This window comes from Bos grunniens, chromosome 12 (assembly GCF_055505025.1).
Source record: "Bos grunniens cultivar Pamir isolate PY7600 chromosome 12, Bosgru_T2T1.0, whole genome shotgun sequence".
In the NCBI taxonomy this organism is placed as follows: domain Eukaryota; kingdom Metazoa; phylum Chordata; class Mammalia; order Artiodactyla; family Bovidae; genus Bos; species Bos grunniens.
Genome location: NC_141176.1, coordinates 45,919,462 through 45,940,790, shown reverse-complemented (window position 1 = coordinate 45,940,790; position 21,329 = coordinate 45,919,462). Strand labels below are relative to the sequence as shown.

The 21,329-nt window shown below is 39.0% G+C and overlaps 1 pseudogene; it reads right to left on the bottom strand.

Annotated features, from left to right (window-relative positions):
- Positions 1-775: 775 nt before the first annotated feature.
- On the bottom strand, positions 776-10,611 carry LOC147361732 (heterogeneous nuclear ribonucleoprotein H3-like; annotated as a pseudogene).
- Positions 10,612-21,329: the final 10,718 nt, after the last annotated feature.

Genomic DNA, 21,329 nt, shown 5'->3' with positions numbered 1-21,329 from the left:
CACTGTGGATGGTGACTGCAGCCATGAAATTAAAAGACACTTGCTCCTTGGAAGAAAAGCTATGAAAAACCTAGACAGTGTATTAAAATGCAGAGACATCATTTTACCAACAAGGTCCATAAGTTTAAAGCTATGGTTTTTCCAGTAGTAATGTATGGATGTGAGAGTTGGACTGTAAAGAAACCTGAGTGCCAGAGAATTGATGCTTTCAATTGTGGTGCTGGAGAAGACTCTTGAGAGTCCCTTGGACTGCAAGGAGATCCAACCAGTCAATTCTAAAGGAAATAAACCCTGAATATTCATTGGAAGGAGTGATGTTGAAGCTTAAGCTCTAATACTTTGGCCACCTGATGTGAAGAGCTGACTCATTGGAAAAGACCCTGATGCTGAGAAAGATTGAAGGCAAGAGAAGAAGGGAGCAATAGAGGATGAGATCGTTGAATGGCATCACTGACTCAGTGGACATGAATTTGAGCAAGCTCCAGGAGATGATGAAGGACAGAGAAACCTGACGTGCTGCAGTTCATGAGGTTGCAAAGAGTTGGACCTGACTTAGTGACTGAACAAGAACACCACCAACAAACGCAACAAATAAAACAAACAGAAAACATCATTTCATCACAATCTGCTGCTTTATCAAGCAATATTTTGAGAACATATTCCTTCAGTCATTATAAACTTCCTAAAACACAAAAGAAATTAAATCTGGAAGAAAGCTTACTATATCACATACTGTGGTCAGAACTCTGTATGCTGGTGGTTATACTTTGATACATCACAGATCATCCACCTCATTTCCGTTATCTTGCCTATAGTAACCTCTACTTCCTGAACTGCCACCTAAGCCATCAGGAATACCGTATCTCTACTATAAATCATTCCACATTCCCATTCTCCCAACAGATCATTCATCTCCCATTTTATCCATTCCATCTCTTCCATAGCACCCCATTTCAGATCCTCACATTCCAAAGGCACTTCCAGGGCTATAATTCAAGAAAAGTTCAGTATATTAATGCTGTGTGTTATTCTTATCTTTAGACACGGCTAGCCACTGCTACTTCATGTGTCATTAAGTTTACATCTGCTTTTCCTGTTGTTTTGCCATCCACTCCAATATCAGTATGAAGTAGTATTGGACTTAGTGCTGAGAAGAAATTAACAATACCATTTTCAGTTGAATGAACATGTATCCTCTCATGTGTACAAGATGACCACCATGAAAATCTGAACGTACACAAGCAGCTCTACCATAGCCATGAACTCCCATACTTCTTCCATCTCTCATTTAAGCACCAAAGCCATCATTTCCTTAGTCAGAATTATTAGAGCTACCATAGTCATCACAACCTCTATAACCTTATTAGGGAAGAAAAAGCCAGGACAGATGCCAGAAATGTAACAAGTATCTTCTTTTCATCATCCATCCTCCACCTCTGATGCAGTGTGATAGTTTTGATGAATATTTGGTTTGGAATAAATGACCCCTTTCATCTCACTGGTAATTTTACATAGCCAGCAAAATCTGCTGAAATTTCAAGATAGGAAGTTTGAGAATGTGCCAGATAGTAAGTAGGATAGTGTTAATGACACACACAGTCCTACAAAACTATGATACAAATATAAAATGGTATTTGATGATTATTTAAAAAGTGAAATTTCAATTCTTTACCAAGCAAGGATAGAGTTGGACTTCTGAAGTCAGTGCAGCAAATTGGTTGCACAGAATTTGAACTCCTGTGCATCACATAACTCAATGTTGTAGAAAACTGGATTGAGCCTTGTCTTTTAAATTTATGTAACATTCATATTATATACTGCTGAGATCACCTAACTGACTCATATCTAGGCTCAAGTACCTTTATTTCTTTAATATTTATCCATCTTTCATATACAAATATAAAAATACACATAAACATTTTACTGGTTTCCCATCTAACATTTTTAAAACATTGGTATTTTGCTCTCTTCATTTGATGTTCTCTATGTTCTCTTATTATTTGGCTCCACATTTTATCCTCAGTGCCAGATTATCCTTTTAGACAAGAGAGCTAAGAATCTTAAGGATGTTCTTTTTTGAGGATTTAGATTTCCAAATGATCAATAATTTATAATGACTCAAGTACTGAAAGTTATCAGAATCCATTAACTTCTCAAATAAAGTTTCCTTCATATGAAAAAGCATTTCCTTTTATCTCTAAAAAATTGTTAGCCTCAATATTTTGGAGACCAGAATAGAGCTGAAGGGTAAAGAGCATTTTTCTAAGATTGAGTTTCTGTGCTTTGTGTGTGTGTGTGTGTGTGTACGCATGAGCATGAGTGTGCATGGTGAGTGAGTGGTGTGTTGTGCATGCATACTCTAATGTACTCATTTGTGCCTCTTTGTGGTGGTAAAATATTTTCTTTCCCCTTTACAAATAAAAATGTCTTATTCTAAAGAAGATACATAAACTATCAAATGCAATGTGATGTTTTTGTTAAATAATAAGCAACAGAAGCATACAGAAATAAATATTTCTCATGGAGATAAAATATATACAACTATAAAATCATAAATATACTGGAGAATTATAATATGAATTTGTAAATTGTATGCAAATAGCTTGAAACCAGATCTATAAAGACATAAATAAAGCAACAAGACTGAAAGGTTTATATGTTGGCTTGTTTATAGAGTAGCACAAACATTTTTCTTTTTTAATTGGCAATTAATTTTCGGCAGCCATCTAGGTACTTTCATGTCAAATTACTTTTCCTACACTAAACAAGATTAGGCATCCAAGCAGCAAAGCACTTACATGAAAAGTGAGAAACTGACTGTCAAGTGGATATTTTCCACCTATAACCAATTAAAATGTTTCTTTTTTTGATGAATGGGTGTTGTAATTTCTCATTTTGTATTTTTACCTAAGTACATACCTGTGTAACATATCAGTTCACAGGAGCTAAAAAAGATGGGTGTTGATATTTCTGTTATTTCTTTCATGCAATCTACCTTTAGAATGAAATGAAGGCACATTTTAGTAAAACAGAGTTTTATTATGTTACTGCACACAAAAATACATCAACAGTATATGTATAAGTGTATATATATATATATATATGTCTGTGTAAATATATATACACATGTGTTTTTAAGCAATAATTAAACCTCAAAAATATTTCTATTAAAAGATTTTAGCCTTTCAGTCCCCTGTAGATTATAATTTTACACTGAAATGTAAAGATACCTGTATTTAAAAATTGGAACCTTGACACATCAGGTAAAAAAGTAATGTATTATTGATAATCTTCAAATGAATGACATAAAAAGGAAAATATTGATTTTTTGGAAGATGTCTCATTTTTCTTACTTCACAGAAGACTGATGCTGGTTCATGAGCCTATCAATATCATTTGAATTAATGCATATTCCTTACTATTGATTGCTTTAACAATGATTGTCATAACTGATTTATGGGCACTTACGCCTGTTAAATATTTTAAGAGGTAAATATCAGATTTGTATGTATAAGTAGATTGACTTGAATAAACAACAAGGTTGGATGTTAACATTATGCCTTTTGATGTAAGCCATATTATAATACATTATACAAGATGTATTTTTGAGAGAGTAGCAAAAATTCAACCAAAAGTTAATATTAGATCACGTTGCTTACTAGAATTAGGTGCAGAATTCTAAGAATTAAAAAAAGCACCTTAAATTGAAGGTAGCAGTTCTCAAGTTACTTGGAAATATACCTAACATCTATGAGAAAAATAATCTAGAATACAAAATTTGAGTATTTTAATGCTTAAAATGGATTTGTTCCTATTGCTTAGAATAGGTCAGAACATAGGACTACAGTTCTTAATTTCAGTTTCCTATGGTGACTGATACACAGTATTCTCCAAATAATTGAGAGAAGATGCTATGAAATGGGAGACAAAGTAGGGGCATATATGTCCATGTAACTCTTTATTTAGCATTATTATCTTTGACTTGAGAAACTATATGTGATAGCTACAGTTATTTACCAAAGAACCTACTAAAAAAGTTTATTGAATTATCACATATGTACCATATATTCACTTGCTTTAAGAGCACAAAGCAATGATTTTTATTACTCTTTGTTGTTTGTTTGTGTAAACATTTCTGTGCTATGACTTCAGTGCATCCTATTATTCCAAAAACATACTTGTTAGCCACTGCTGTCACTTCCTATTTCCAACTCTAGTCTCAGAAAAATGCTAATATACTTACTATCTGTAAAGATTTGGGTTTTCTGGATATTTCACATAAATATGCTCATGCATGCCTGCTCAGTGCTATTGGACTCTTTGAGACCCTGTGACGATTAGCCTGCCAGGCTCCTCTATCCATGTGATTTTCCCAAAAAGAATACTGGAATGGGTTGTCATTTACTCTCTCAAGGGATCTTCTTGACCCAGGGACTGAACCAGCGTCTCCTGTATTACAAGCGGATTCTTTATTGCTGAGTCATGAGGAAAACCCTTTTACGTAAATAAAATCATACATAACGTGGTCTTTTGCAGCTGGCTTCTTTCATTCAGCATATTACTTTAAAAGTTCATCCATGTTGCAGCATGTATCAGCATTTCACTCATTCGCAGGAGGGCCTAGAGGAGCTATCCCATGTTGAAGGTCAGGAAGGGTGGCGGTGAGGAGATACCCCTCGTCCAAGGTAAGGAGCAATGGCTGCGCTTTGCTGGAGCAGCCGTGAAGAGATACCCCATGCACAAGGTAAGAGAAACCCAAGTAAGACAGTAGGTGTTGCAAGAGGGCATCAGAGGGCAAACACTCTGAAATCCTACTCACAAAAAACTAGTCAATCTAATCACACTAGGACCACAGCCTTGTCTAACTCAATGAATCTAAGCCATGCCCATGGGGCAATCCAAGATGGGTGGGTCATGGTGGAGAGATCTGACAGAATGTGGTCCACTGGAGAAGGGAATGGCAAACCACTTCTGTATTCTTGCCTTGAGAACCCCATGAACAGTATGAAAAGGCAAAATGATAGGATACGGAAAGAGAAACTCCCCAGGTCAGTATGGGCCCAATATGCTACTGGAGATCAGTGGAGAAATAACTCCAGAAAGAATGAAGGGACGGAGCCAAAGCAAAAAGAATACCCAGCTGTGGATGTGACTGGTGATAGAAGCAAGGTTCGATGCTGTACAGAGCAATATTGCCTAGGAACCTGGAATGTCAGGTCCGTGAATCAAGGCAAATTGGAAGTGGTCAAACAAGAGATGGCAAGAGTGAATGCCGACATTCTAGGAATCAGCAAACTGAAATGGACTGGAATCGGTGAATTTAACTCAGATGACCATAATATCTACTACTGCGGGCAGGAATCCCTCAGAAGAAATGGAGTGGACATCATGGTCAACAAAAGAGTCCGAAATGCAGTACTTGGATGCAATCTCAAAAACACAGGATGATCTCTGTTTGTTTCCAAGGCAAACCATTCAATATCACAGTAATTCAAGTCTATGCCCCAACCAGTAACGCTGAAGAAACTGAAGTTGAACGGTTCTATGAAGACCTAAAAGACCTTTTAGAACTAACACCCAAAAAAGATGTCCTTTTCATTATAGGGGACTGGAATGCAAAAGTAGGAAGTCAAGAAACATCTGGGGTAACAGGCAAATTTGGCCTTGGAATATAGAATGAAGCAGGGCAAAGACTAATAGAGTTTTGCCAAGAAAATGCACTGGTCATAACAAACACACTCTTCCAACAAGACAAGAGAAGACTCTATACATAGACATTACCAGATGGTCAACACTGAAATCAAATGGATTATATTTTTTGCAGCCAAAGATGGAGACGCTCTATACAGTCAGCAAAAACAAGACCAGGAGCTGACTGTGGCTCAGATCAGGAACTCCTTATTGCCAAATTCAGACTTAAATTGAAGAAAGTAGGGAAAACCACTAGACCATTCAGGTATGACCTAAATCAAATTCCTTATGATTATACAGTGGAAGTGAGAAATAGATTTAAGGGCCTACATCTGATAGATAGAGTGCCTGATGAGCTATGGAATGAGGTTCGTGACATTGTAAAGGAGACAGGGATCAAGACCATCCCCATGGAAAAGAAATGCAAAAAAGCAAAATGGCTGTCTGGGGAGGCCTTACAAATAGCTGTGAAAAGAAGAGAAGCCAAAAGCAAAGGAGAAAAGGAAAGATATAAGCATCTGAATGCAAAGTTCCAAAGAATAGCAAGAAGAGATAAGAAAGCCTTCTTCAGCGATCAATGTAAAGAAATAGAGGAAAACGGTAGAATGGGAAAGACTAGGGATCTCTTCAAGAAAATCAGAGAGACCAAAGGAACATTTCATGCAAAGATGGGCTCGATAAAGGACAGAAATGGTATGGAACTAACAGAAGCAGAAGATATTAAGAAGAGATGGCAAGAATGCACAGAAGAACTGTACAAAAAAGATCTTCACGACCCAGATAATCACAATGGAGTGATCACTCACCTAGAGCCAGACATCCTGGAATGTGAAGTCAAGTGGGCCTTAGAAAGCATCACTACGAACAAAGCTAGTGGAAGTGATGGAATTCCAGTTGAGCTATTCCAAATCCTGAAAGATGATACTGTGAAAGTGTTGTACTCAATATGACAGCAAATTTGGAAAACTCAGCAGTGGCCACAGGACTGGAAAAGGTCACTTTTCATTCTAATCCCAAAGAAAGGCAGTACCAAAGAATGCTCAAACTACCACACAATTGCACTCATCTCACATGCTAGTAAAGTAATGCTCAAAATTCTCCAAGCTAGGCTTCAGCAATATGTGAACCGTGAGCTTCCTGATGTTCAAGCTGGTTTTAGAAAAGGAAGAGGAACCAGAGATCAAATTGCCATCATCCACTGGATCATGGAAAAAGCAAGAGAGTTCCAGAAAAACATCAATTTCTGCTTTATTGATTATGGCAAAGCCTTTGACTGTGTGGATCACAATAAACTGTGGAAAATTCTGAAAGAGATGGGAATACCAGACCACCTGACTGCCTCTTGAGAAATTTGTATGCAGGTCAGGAAGCAACAGTTAGAACTGGACATGGAACAACAGACTGGTTCCAAATAGGAAAAGGAGTACATCAAGGCTGTATATTGTCACCCTGCTTATTTAACTTATATACAGAGTACATCATGAGAAACACTGGGCTGGAAGAAGCACAAGCTGGAATCAAGATTGCCTGGAGAAATATCAATAACCTCAGATATGCAGATGACACTACCCATATGGCAGAAAGTAAAGAGGAACTCAAAAGCCTCTTGATGAAAGTGAAAGAGGAGAGTGAAAAAGTTGGCTTAAACCTCAACATTCAGAAAACGAAGATCATGGCATCTGGTCCCATCACTTCATGGGATAGATGGAAAAAGTGGAAACAGTGTCAGACTTTATTTTTCTGGGCTCCAAGATCGCTACAGATAGTGACTGCAGCCATGAAATTAAAAGATGCTTACTCCTTGGAAGGAAAGTTATGACCAACCTAGATAGCATATTCAAAAGCAGAGACATTACCTTGCCAACAAAGGTTCATCTAGTCAAGGCTATGGTTTTTCCAGTGGCCATGTATGGATGTGAGAGTTGGACTGTGAAGAAGGCTGAGTGCTGAAGAATTTATGCTTTTGAACTGTGGTGTTGGAGAAGACTCTTGAGAGTCCCTTGGACTGCAAGGAGATCCATCCAGTCCATTCTGAAGGAGATCAGCCCTGGGATTTCTTTGGAAGGAATGATGCTAAAGCTGAAACTCCAGTACTTTGGCCACCTCATGCGAAGAGTTGACTCATTGGAAAAGACTCTGATGCTGGGAGGGATTGGGGGCAAGAGGAGAAGGGCATGACAGAGGATGAGATGGCTAGATGGCATCACTGACTCAATGGACATGAGTCTGAGTGAACTCCGGGAGTTGGCTATGGACAGGGAAGCCTGGCGTGCTGCAATTCATGGGGTCGCAAAGAGTCGGACATGACTGAGCGACTGATCTGATCTGATCTGATCTGATTTCATTGTAGGTATAACCACATTTTTTTTTTTAATACATTCACCAGCAGATGGGTATATGCATTGTTTTGGGCTATTACAAATGTAATTTCTGTGATCTTTCACGTAAAAAACCTTTACATGGTCATATGTTTTCATTTCTCTTGTGTAGTTTCAGTTCATTCAGTTCAATCGCTCAGTCATGTCCAACTCTTTGTGACCCTATGGACTGTAGCACTCCAGGCTTCCCTTTCCGTCACCAACTCCCAGAGCTCGTTCAAACTCGTGTTGATTGAATCAGTGATGCCATCAAACCATCTCATCCTTTGTTGTCCCCTTCTCCTCCTGCCTTCAATCCTGCCCAGCATCAGGGTGTTTTGCAATGAATCAGCTCTTCACCTTAGGTGGCCAAAGTATCGGAGTTTCAGCTTCAGCATCAGTCCTTCCAATGAATATTCAGGACTGATTTCCTTTAGGATGGACTGGTTGGATCTCCTTGCAGTCCAAGGCACTCTCAAGAGTCTTCTCCAACACCACAGTTCAAAAGCATCAATTTTAGGCACTCAGCTTTCTTTATAGTCCAACTCTCACATCCATACATGACTACTGGAAAAAACATAGCTTGGACTAGATGGACATTTGTTGGCAAAGTAATGTCTCTGCTTTTTTAATATGCTGTCTAGATTTGTTATAGCTTTTCTTCCAAGGATCAAGTGTCTTTTAATTTCATGGCTGCAATCACCATCTGCAGTGTTTTTAGAGCCCCCCCAAATAAAGTCTCCTATTGTTTTCATTGATTCCTCATCTATTTGCCATGAAATGATGGGATGAGATGCCATGATGTTAGTTCTCTGAATGTTGAGTTTTAAGCCAACTTTTTCACTCTCCTCTTTCACTTTCAACAAGAGGCTCTTTCGTTCCTCACTTTCTGCCATAAGGATGGTATCATAAGCTTATCTGAGGTTATTGATATTTCTTCCGGCAATCTTGATTCCAGCTTGTACTTCATCGAGTCCAGCAATTCACATAATGTACTCTGCATATAAGTTAAATAAGCAGGGTTGACAGTATATAGCCTTTATGCACTCCTTTCCTGATTTGGAACCAGTCTGCTGTTCCATGTTCATTTCTAATTATTGCTTCTTGACCTGCACACAGATTTTTCAGGAGGCAGGTAAGGTGGTCTGGTATTCCCACCTCTTACAGAATTTTCCACAGTTTGCTGTGATGCACACAGTCAAAGACTTTGGCATAGTCAATAAAGCAAAAGTAGATGTTTTTCTGGAACTCTCTTGCATTTTCGATAATCCAACAGATGTTGGCAATTTGATCTCTGGTTCCTCTGCTTTTTTTAAATCCAGCTTGAACATCTGGAAGTTCTAAGTTCACGTACTGTTGAAGCCAGGCTTGGAGAATTTTGAGCATTACTTTACTAACATGTGAGATGAGTGCAGTTGTGTGGTGGTTTGAGCATGCTTTGGCATCGCCTTTCTTTGGGACTGGAATGAAACCTGACCTTTTTCAGTCCTGTGGCCACTGCTGAGTTTTCCAAATTTGCTGGTGAATTGAGTGTAGCACTTTCACAGCATCAACTTTTAGGATTTTAAATCACTCAACTGGAATTTCATCACCTCCACTAGCTTTGTTCATAGTGATGTTTTCTAAGGCCCTCTAGACTTTCCTTTCCAGGATGGCTCTAGTTGAGTGATTATACTATCATGATTATCTGGGTCATGAAGATCTTTTTTGTATAGTTCTTCTGTGTATTCTTGCCACTTCTTAATATCTTCTGCTTCTATTAGGTCCGTGCCATTTCTGTCCTTTTTTGTGCCCATCTTTGCACAAAATATTCCCTTGATATCTCTAATATTCTTGAAGAGATCTCTAGTCTTTCCCATTCTGTTGTTTTCCTCTATTTCTTTGCACTGATCACTGAGGAAGGCTTTCTTACTCTCCTTGCTAGTCTTTGGAACTCTGCATTCAAATGGATATGTATTTCCTTTCCTCCTTTGCCTTTTGCTTCTCTTCTTTTCACAGCTATTTGCAAGGCCTCCTCAGACACCCATTTTGCCTTTTTGCATTACTTTTTCTTGGGGATGGCCTTGATCACTCCCTCTTGTACAGTGTCGCGAACCTCCATCCATAGTTCTTCAGGCACTCTGTCTATCAGATCTAATCCCTTGAATCTATTCCTCACTTCCACTGTATAATTGTAAGGGATTTGATTTAGGTCATACCTGAATGATCTAGTAGTTTTCCCTACTTTCTTCAATTTAAGTCTGAATTTGGCAACAAGGAGTTCATGTTATGAGCCATATTCAGCTTCTGGTCTTATTTTTGCTGACTGCATAGAGCTTCTCCATCTTTCGCTGTGAAGAGTATAATCAATTTGATTTTGGTATAGACCATCTGGTTTTGTCCATGTGTAGGGAGGCTTGATGTGCTGCAGTTCATGGGGTCGCAAAGAGTCGGACATGACTGAGCGACTGGACTGATCTGAAGAGTCTTCTCTTGTATTGTTGGAAGAGGGTGTTTCCTATGCCCAGTGCATTCTCTTGGCAAAACTGTATTAGCCTTTGCCCTGCTTCATTCTGTCCTCCATGGCCAAATTTGCCTGTTGCTCCAGGTATGTCTTGACTTCTTACTTTTGCATTCCAGTCCCCTATAATGAAGGGGACATCTTTTTTGGGTGTTAATTTTAGAAGGTATTATAGGTCTTCATAGAACCATTCCACTTAATCTTCTTCAGCATTATTGATTGAGGCATAGACTTGGATTACTGTAATATTGAATGGTTTGCCTTGAAAATGAACAGAGATCATACTGCCATTTTTGAGATTGTATCCAAGTACTGCATTTTGGACCCTTTTTTTGACTATGATGGCCACTCCATTTATTCTAAGGGATTCTTGCCCACAGTAGTAGATATAATGATCATCTGAGTTAAATTCACCCATTCCAGTCCATTTTAGTTCATTGATTCCTAAAATGTTGATGTTCACTCTTTCCATTTCCTGTTTGACAACTTCTAATTTGCCTTGATTCATGGACCTAACATTCCAGGTTCCTATGCAACAAAGGTCCGTCTAGTCAAGGCTATGGTTTTCCAGTGGTCATGTATGGATGTGAGAGTTGGACTGTGAAGAAAGCTGAGCGCTGAAGAATTGATGCTTTTGAACTATGGTGTTGGAGAAGTCTTGAGAGACCCTCTGACTGCAAGGAGATCCAACCAGTCCATTCTAAAGGAGATCAGCCCTGGGTGTTCTTTGGAAGAAATGATGCTAAAGCTGAAACTCCAGTACTTTGGCCACCTCATGCGAAGAGTTGACTCACTGGAAAAGACTCTGATGCTGGGAGGGATTGGGGGCAGGAGGAGAAGGGGACGACAGAGGATGAGATGGCTGGGTGGCATCACCGTCTCAATGGACTTGAGTTTAAGTGAACTTGGGAGATGGTGATGGACAGGGAGGCCTGGCGTGCTGTGATTCATGGGGTTGCAAAGAGTTGGACATGACTGAGCGACTGAACTGAACTGATGCAAGTGAACTGAACTGAACTGAACTGATGCAATACTGATTTATAGCATCAGACTTTACTTGCATCACAAATCACATCCCCATTTGGATGTTGTTTTTGCTTTGGCTCCATCTCTTCATTCTTCCTGGAGTTATTGTTCCACTCATCTCCAGCAGCATTTTGTGCACCTACCAACATGGGGAGTTCATCCTTCAGTTTCATACCTTTTTGCCTTTTCATACTGTTCATGGAGTTCTCAAGGCAAGCATGCTGAAGTGGTTTGCCATTTCCTTCTCCAGTGGACAACATTTTGTTAGAACTCTTCACCATGACCCATCCATCTTGGGTGGCCCTACACAATATGGCTCATAACTTCATTGAGTTAGACAAGGCTATGGTCCATGTGATCAGATTGGTTAGTTTTCTGTGATTTTGGTTTTCAGTCTGTATGCTGTCTGACGGAAAAGGAGAAGAGGCTTATGAAAGCCTCCCGATGGGAGAGACTGACTGAGGGGGAAACTGGGTCTTGTTCTGATGTACCATGAATAGTAAATCTTTAATCCAACTTTCTGTTGATGATCTGTGCTGTGTTCCCTTCCTGTTATTTGACCTGAGGCCAAACTATTGTGGATGTAGTAAAGATAATGGTGACCTCCTTCAAGAGGTCCCATGCGTGCATTTTTACACTCAGGGACCCCAACCCTGCAGCAGGCCACTGTTGACCCACTTCTCTGCCAGTGACTCCTGGTTCCTCATGGGCAAGTCTGGGTCAGTCTTTTTGGGGTTACTGTTCCTTTCTCCTGGGTCTTGCTGCATACAAGGTTTTGTCTGTGTCCTCCAAGAGTCTGTTTCCCCAGTCCTGTGTAAGTTCTGGTGGCTCTAGGGTGGGGTTAATGGTGACCTCCTCCAAAAGGGCTTATGCCATACCCAGGTCTACTGCACCCAGAGCCCTTGCCGCTACAGCAGTCCACTGGTGACCCATACCTCCTCAGTCCAGTTCAGTTCAGTTCAGTTGCTCAGTCATGTCTGACTCTGTGATCCCATGGACCACAGCATGCCAGGCCTCTCTGTCCATCACCAACTCCCAGAGTCTGCCCAAACTCATGTCCATTGAGTCGGTGATGCCATCCAACCATATCATCCTCCATCGTCCCCTTCTCCCTCTGCCTTCAATTTTTCCCAGCATCAGGGTCTTTTAAAATGAGTCAGCTCTTCAAATCAAGTGGCCAAAGTATTGGAGTTTCAGCTTCAAAATCCATACCTCCTCAGGAGACACTCAAACACAGTTCTGTCTCAGTCTCTGTGGGTCTCTGGGTCCTGGTGCATAGAAGGTACCTTGGACCCTCTGAGTGTCTCTGGCAGGTATGGGGTTTGATTCTAAACATGATTTTGCCCCTCCTACCATCTTGTTGGGGCTTCTCCTTTGCCCTTGGAAGTGGGGTATCTCCTCAAAATCAGCAATGTAGAGTTGGAGAAAATGAGAAAAAACAGTAGACTGGCCATCTTGTAGTGATATACAAGAAGAGGGAACCCTGTAAGATTAGGTTTTTCTGTAAGGGAAGACAATGTGTTGTGGATCAAATGCCACACACTCTCATTGTTATTACTAAGATTTAGTACATTTTGTTGAATGAATCTTTTTTTCCATTTGCTGTATACCCTTAGGATAATTTACAATGACTTAAATTGTTTTTTGAAATAAAATTCTCTGTATATAAATGGTTGATGAGTAAAGCATCTATTGCGCTCCTTCTTCTGTCATTTCAGAAGTCAGTCTCTTAAGGAACTTACTTTTAAAGGTAATGATTTTGTTTTTATTATCAAAAAACAAAATTTTTCATTTGAGACATAAACACTTCAGGGACTCAAGTATATTACAAGCTTTTGTAAATATTACTAAATATATTGAAATGCTTCTTTTAAAACTAATATCTTCATAATTAAAATTGCCAAATGACAATCCTTTATCAACCATTATAATACACATAATGCCATTATAGCATTTTTTTCTTCTAAAGAGTCTTAATTTAATTGCTCTTGATAAAATATCATTTGCTGTCATAACACCAAAATCATTCTGAGCGTAAATTTTAATTGATAATCTATAGTCTAATTGCTAATCCCATTCCACACTAATTTATAATTCTACTTATGTCATAAATATGAATGTGTAGTTTCCAATAATATACTGTCATGCATTTGTTCAAGGACTGCCTTTAATTACTTCCATTATTTCTGGTCTTCTGGTGTAGGTGGGAGAAATTTGGGTAACCCTTTGGATGCTACCACTGTTTTATGTGTCAAAATTGGATTAGATACTATGCATAATGCAAATAACCATGTAATTATTTTGAATTTACAATGTATTTACTATGTAATTGCATAGTAAGTACCATATAATTACAAGATGATTACATGATTATTTCTGCCTTTTACACAGCTTTAAAAGCAAAAGATTTTGTTGCAATTATTATTGGCATTTATTGGTAAGTGTTACATGGTAGGGAACAAAATATTTATCATATAATCAACCAACTAAGCAACTGCTATTGACTCTTTTCACTTGCAAAAATTATATTTAAAAGTTATTTTAGTGAACCTAAAATTGCTTTAAAATGAATTTTATTAATTAAAAAATTTAATGCACTTGAAGTTAAACATGAATACAGGCACAATTTGATATCTCTCAAACAGTTGATCATTGTGTACACCATTCTGTTTAACTATTGTTATTGTGCATTTTTATTTGAGATTTTGAGTTTCAGGTTAATTTCTTTGAATATTCCAAGAACATCTTAAATGACCAATGTGAGGAGAAACTCAAGAGATAAACGTGTTATTTCACTTTTTGACTTTTTACCTAAAAATGTCCATACTTATGATAATAAAACGTATTATGCTTCTAAAAATTCTTGACTCATACATTTTGCAATTATAAAACAAATATTTTATATTAAAGGATTATTCAGTTCAGTTCAGTTCGGTCGCTCAGTCGTGTTCGACTCTTTGCGACCCCGTGAATTGCAGCACGCCGGGCCTCCCTGTCTGTCACCATCTCCCGGAGTTCACTCAAACTCACATCCATCGAGTCGGTGATGCCATCCAGCCATCTCATCCTCTGTCGTCCCCTTCTCCTCCTGCCCCCAATCCCTCCCAGCATCAGAGTCTTTTCCAATGAGTCAACTCTTCGCATGAAGTGGCCAAAGTGTTGGAGTTTCAGCTTCAGCATCAGTCCTTCCAATGAGCACCCAACACTGATCTCCTTTTAGTCTTACATGAAAACTGGAGAAATAGTACATATTTTCTGCACCCTCTACATTCTCTGCTTCCACTATTATTAACATCATGTGTTATTTTGCTGCAATTGTTATAATAAATGAATTAGTACTGATACATTATTGTTAACTAAAGTCCATCATTTATTCTGATTTCCTTGGAAGTGAAAAGTGAAAGTGAAGTTGTTCAGTCATGTCTGATTTCCTTAGTTTGTAAAAATTTTCTTTTTCTGTTATAGGATTATATTCATGACACCACATTGCATTCAATAGTGATGTCTATTCAGTATCTTCTTGGATGTGCCAGTTTCTCAGATTTTCCTTGTTTTTGATGACGTTGAGAGTTTGAAAGAATGTTGGTTAGGTATTTGTAGAATATCCCCCAAATGGGATTTGCTTCATGTTTTTCTCATGCTTAGGTGGTAGCTATGTGTTTGGGGAAGGAAGATCACTGGCGCAAAGTGCTAATATAATCACATCATATCAAGAGTACATAATATAAACATGATTTATCACAGTTGGTGTTAACCTTAATCGCCTGGCTGAGGCTGTGTTTGTCAAAGTTCTCAACTCTAAATCGACTTTTTTTTTTTTTTAATCCCTTTTCCATGCTATAATCTTGGAAGAAGTTCACTATGCACAGCCCACAATTAAACATAGAAAAGTTACACTCTAACTCCTTGAGGGCAAAATAGCTACATAAATTATTAGATATTCTTCTACATGGCAGATGCATCTCTTCTCTTCCACTTATTTATTCAACCATTTATTTATATCTGTATGGACTCATGCATATTTATTTTAGATTTTGGTTTATAATCTAACACTGCTTTAGTTTGTTGCTCAAATTTTTCCAGCATTTGCTCCAGGATGCTCTCTTGATTGGCTCCTGTGCTCCTTAGACATATTGAATATTGTAAAAATTTTGAGCAATTATGTACCAAGTTGTTATATTTTGTATGAAAATTTTCATGTGAAATTAGCTATCATATCTCTTGAGTAAATATCTAGAACTGTGATTGTTGAAGTGTATGGTAAGGCTATACCTACTTTTTTCAGAAACTGACAAGCTGTCTTTTAAAGTGGCTGTATATTTTATATTGACACCAATAATGAAGGAGAGTTGCTCTTGCACCACGTTGTTCTCGGTCATTGGAGTCACAGTTTCTTGGATTTTAATCGCTGAAATGGGCTTCCCTCGTGGCTCAGCTGGTAAAGAAACTGCCTGCAATGCTGGAGACCTAGGTTCTGTCCCTGGGTTGGGAAGATCCCCTGGAGAAGGGAAAGGCTACCCACTTCAGTATTCTGGCCTGGAGAATTCCATGGAATGTATAGTCCATGAGGTTGCAAAGAGTTGGAGACAACCAAGGGACTTTCACTTCAATCACTGAAATAGATATACAGGGGTGTGTCACTGTTATTTTAATTTGCAATTATTATAAATTATATCACACATTTTTCATAAATATATTTGCCATCTATGTATCTTCTCTGGTAAGGTATTTGTTAGATCATTTGCTCATTTTAAAAATATTTTCTTATTGCTGTGTTTTAAGAGTTCTTTACATAATTTGCATACATTCGTTTATGAAATGTATTTTTAAAATATTTGCTCACAGTCCGTTGTTGTATTTTGTTTTTCTTAATGGGCTTTTGCTGAAAAGAAGTTTTTAATTTAAGTAAATATAAGCGATCCACTTTTTCTTTCACAGATGATGCTTTTGGTGCTACATCTGTATTATGCTGCTTGGACTGCCTAACAATTTACTATAGCCAGTGTGACTTTAACAATAGATTCATTGTCTCACAGCTCTAGAGACTAGAAATCAAGATCAATGTGTCAGTAGGGCCACAGTCCCTCAGAAACTAGTGGGGAGCAATCTGGTCCAGATCTTTCTCCTAGCTTCTGGTGGCTTAACTCTTGTCTTCACTTGGCATTCTCCCTGTGTCCAAATTTTCTTTCTGGGCTTCCTTGGTGACTCAAATGATAAAGAATCTGCCCTTCAATGTGGGAGACCTGGGTTTGATCCCTGGGTTGGGAAGATCCCCTGGAAGAGGGCTTGGCAACCCACTCCAGGATTCTTGCTTGGAGAATCCCCATGGACAGAGGGGCCTGGCAAGCTAAGTTAGCCCAAGGGGTTGCAAAGAGTCAGATATGACTAAGCACATAAAGACACCAATCATATTGAATCACCCAGTGGCTCAGAGGCACACAGTGGCAATGCAGGAGACACAGGTTTGACCCCTGCATCAGGAAGAGCCCCTGGAGGAGGAAATGGTAAACCATTCCAGTATTCTTGTTTGGGAAAAATCCCATGGACAGGCTCCCAGAGAGTCCTGGTGGGTGATGGGATCAAAAAGATTCAGACATGACTTAGCATCTAAACAACAAATTAAATCAGGGACCTACCTTACTCCAGAAAGGCTTCACATTTACTTAACAATTACGTTTTGCACAACCTTATTTCCAAGTAAGATCATATTCTGAGGTACTGGGTATTAGGACTTTAACATATGAATTTTAAGGGACCCAATTTTACCCATGAAAGTGAAAGTGTTAGTTGCTCAGTCATGTTTGACTCTTTGCAACATGATGGACTGTAGCCCACCAGGATCCTCTGTCCATGAGATTTCCCAGGCAAGAATACTGGAGTGGGTAGCCATTCCCTTCTCCAGTGAATCTTCTCAACCCATGGACAGAACCCAGATCTCCTACATTGCAGGCAAATCTTTATTTCTGTGCTACCAGGAAAGCCTATTATTATTATTATTTACCCATTAATTTAGTTCAGTTCAGTCGCTCAGTCGTGTCCAACTGTGACCCCATGAATCACAGCACACCAGGCGTCCCTCTCCATCACCAACTCCCAGAGTTTACCCAGACTTACGTCCATAGAGCTGGTGATGCCATCCAGCCGTCTCATCCTCTGTTATCCCCTTCTCTTCCTGCTCCCAATCCCTCCCAGCATCAAGGTCTTTTCCAATGAGTCAACTCTTTGCATGAGGTGGCCAAAGTACAGGAGTCTCAGCTTTACCATCATTCCTTCCAAAGAACACCCAGGACTGATCTCCTTCAGAATGGACTGGTTGGATCTCCTTGCAATCCAAGGGACTCTCAAGAGTCTTCTCCAACACCACAGTTCAAAAGCATCAATTCTTTGGTGCTCAGCTTTCTTCACAGTCCAACTCTCACATCTATACATGACCACTGGAAAAACCGTAGCCTTGACTAGACAGACCTTGTTGGCAAAGTAATGTCTCTGCTTTTGAATATGCTATCTAGGTTGGACATAACTTTCCTTCCCAGGAGTAAGCATTTTTTAATTTCATGGCTGCAATCACCATCTGCCGTGATTTTGGAGGCCCAAAAAATAAAGTCTGACACTGTTTCCACTGTTTCCCCATCTATCTGCCATGAAGTGATGGGACCAGATGCCATGATCTTAGTTTTCTGAATGTTGAGCTTTAAGCCAACTTTTTCACTCTCCTCTTTCACTTTCAACAAGAGGCTTTTTAGTTCTTCTTTGCTTTCTGCCATAAGGGTGCTGTCATCTGCACATCTAAGGTTATTGATATTTCTCCCAGCAATCTTGATTCCAGCTTGTGCTTCTTCCAGCCCAGCGTTTCTCATGATGTACTCTGCATAGAAGTTAAATAAGCAGGGTGACAATATACAGCCTTGACGTACCCCTTTTTCTATTTGGAACCAGTCTGTTGTTTCATGTCCAGATCTAACTGTTGCTTCCTGACCTGCATACAGATTTCTCAAGAGGCAGATCAGGTGGTCTGGTATTCCCATCTCTTTCAGAATTTTCCACAGTGTATTGTGATCCACACAGTCAAAGGCTTTGACATAGTCAATAAAGCAAAAATAGATGTTTTTCTGGAACTGTCTTGCTTTTCAATAATCCAGCAGATGTTGGCAGTTTGATCTCTGGTTCCTCTGCCTTTTCTGAAACCACCTTGAACATCTGGAAGTTCATGGGTCGTGTATTTTTTACCCGTAACAGGCTCTAAAACTCATTACAAGTCTTATGGCCACCTAGAAGTTTTCCTATGTTTTCTTCCAGAAGTTTGGTGATATTTCATTTAAAAGTTAAGCCCATGATTCATTTTAAATAACTTTTTTGTAAGTTGTAAAATTAATTTTTGTATGTGAGCTTCCAGTGATTGAAAGCAACTACCACTTGTTGAAAAGACAAAGCATTCTTCATTTAACTGTCTTTTCTCCTTTGTCAAAGTTGAGTTGACTATATTTGTGTGACTGTTGTGGATATTTTTCTGGACCTCTGTTCTGTTTCATTGATCTTTGTCCTTTCACTGCTGCCATGTTGTTCTTATTGAAATATGTTTAAAGTCAGTCTTGAAATTAGCTTATGAGGGTTCTCCAGTCTGTTTTATTTTTTTAGTCTTGTATTGGCTAGACTAGTTCTTTTGTTTTCAAGATAAACTATAGAATCAAGTAGATTTTCTCAAGTACATGATAGAATTCGCTGAAAATTTCAGCAATAAGAACTAAAAGGATACATTGTTTATCTTGCTGTCTATCTGTGGCTAATACATAATTCCTTGTCTGAGTGATTCAACCATCAAACATGGAAACGTATGCCTTCTAAAGGAATGAGGCAACCTCTCCCACAGTTGATCTCTGAGTTATGGAAAAAAAAAAGAAAGGACCATGGTGCCAGCTTTTTTAATGAAGAGCCCTTGCTTCTGCTGACAGAGGCTGCATTATTCACTGAAGTACTATCTTTTTTCTGTAGCTGTTGAAGCATATTTGATCAAATCTGGAGAAGACCGAAAACCTAGGCAGTACCTTTCAATATTAATCTACATACAAATCACCAAAGGATGTTGTTGAAAAGTGTATTCTAATTCAATATGTCTGGAGTGGTGCATACTTTTGCCTCTCCAGCGAGCTCTCAAGTAATGCTGTTGCAATTCTATGAACCACACTTTGAGTAGCAGAGAGATAGAGAAAATTTTCCCAAACTTGAGCAAATACAAAATGACTTGTTGTTGATCATATAAAGATTGTTGGTCTTCATCCCCAGACTTTCTGATAAACTAGGCCTGAGAGCAGTCCTTTGAATTTGAATTTTTTGGCAAATTCCTAGGTTGGATTGAGGCTGGAGATTGAGAAACTGCAATTTGGAAAACACTGACCCAGAATTCTAACATGCAATCACTCCAAAATATAAAAGAACCAGAATTCTAGCTTATTTGACAGGTTGGAGGAAAAAAATAAAATAAAATAAAACAAATAAAATCTTCCTACCCTTCACCACTTATTGACTCATCTGTTGGTCAGATAATCCAAAGTATGATTACAAAACATAAAGAAATCAAGATGGAAAATAAAATAGATTCCATCTGGGAGGGGGAGGGGAATGGCTAAATTCTTCCCCAACTACCAATTGGCTATCCATACTTTCCAGTTGCTGTATCTTAATGCTTGAGTACATCCAGTTGCTATATCTTAATGCTTGAGTACTTCTCTTTGTCTTTCACATTTTATACACAATTATTCAGCAAATCCACTTGGCATTGCCTTCCAAATATATAGAGTTTAACCACTCACTATTGCATCCACTGCTAATATCTTGAACTAGGCAACACATTCTTTAATCTGATATTAACATATCTGCTAATATGCCTCTTTGCTTTCCCTTATGTTCTCTCCACAATCTACTGTTCTCAACATCACCTAAGAGTGATCCATTTTAAACATCAAGCAGATCACATCACAGCTGTCTTCAAAATGTTCAGTGGCTTTTACCACACTCAGTAAATTCAATTCTTAGTGAGTCCTACAAGACCCCTCACGACCTGGTCCCCATTACTTATCTAACCATCACCCTTCTACCCTCCCTTCTTGCTTATTCTGGTTCTTAAGCTACTCTGATTGAGGCTTTAGGCTGCTCCTGCCTTTAGGTCTTTGGTGTTTGCTTTTACTTGTGTGTGTTCTGTGTGTGATCAGTTGTGTTTGACTCTTTTTGACCCCATGGAATACAGCCCACCAAGCTCCTCTGTCCATGGAATTTTCCCAGTAAGAATATTGGAGTGAGTTGTCATTTCCTACTCTCGACCCAGGAATCAGACACCAGTATCTTCTGTCTCCTTCACTGGCAGGCAGATTCTTTACCACTGTGCCACTTGAGAATGCTTTACTTGCTTTTCCAAAATCCACAAGAGTTGCACCCTCACCTAATACAAGTCTTTGATCTAATATCACCTTTACAATCAGGCCTTTGTTGACTGCCCTGTAGTAGCAACTGGCTCTCTCTCCATACTTCTTTCCCTCTTTTAATTAATATGTCTGCTTCCCTGGTGGCTCAGACAGTAAAGAATCTGCCTGCAAGGCAAGAGACCTGGGTTCGATCCCTGGGTCGAGAAGATCCCCTGGAGGACAGCCTAGCAACCCCCTCCAGTATTCTTGCCTGGAGAATCCCCACAGATAGAGGAGCCCGAGGGACTACAGTCCATGGGGTCACAAAGAGTCAGACATGACTAAGCATAGCACATAGCA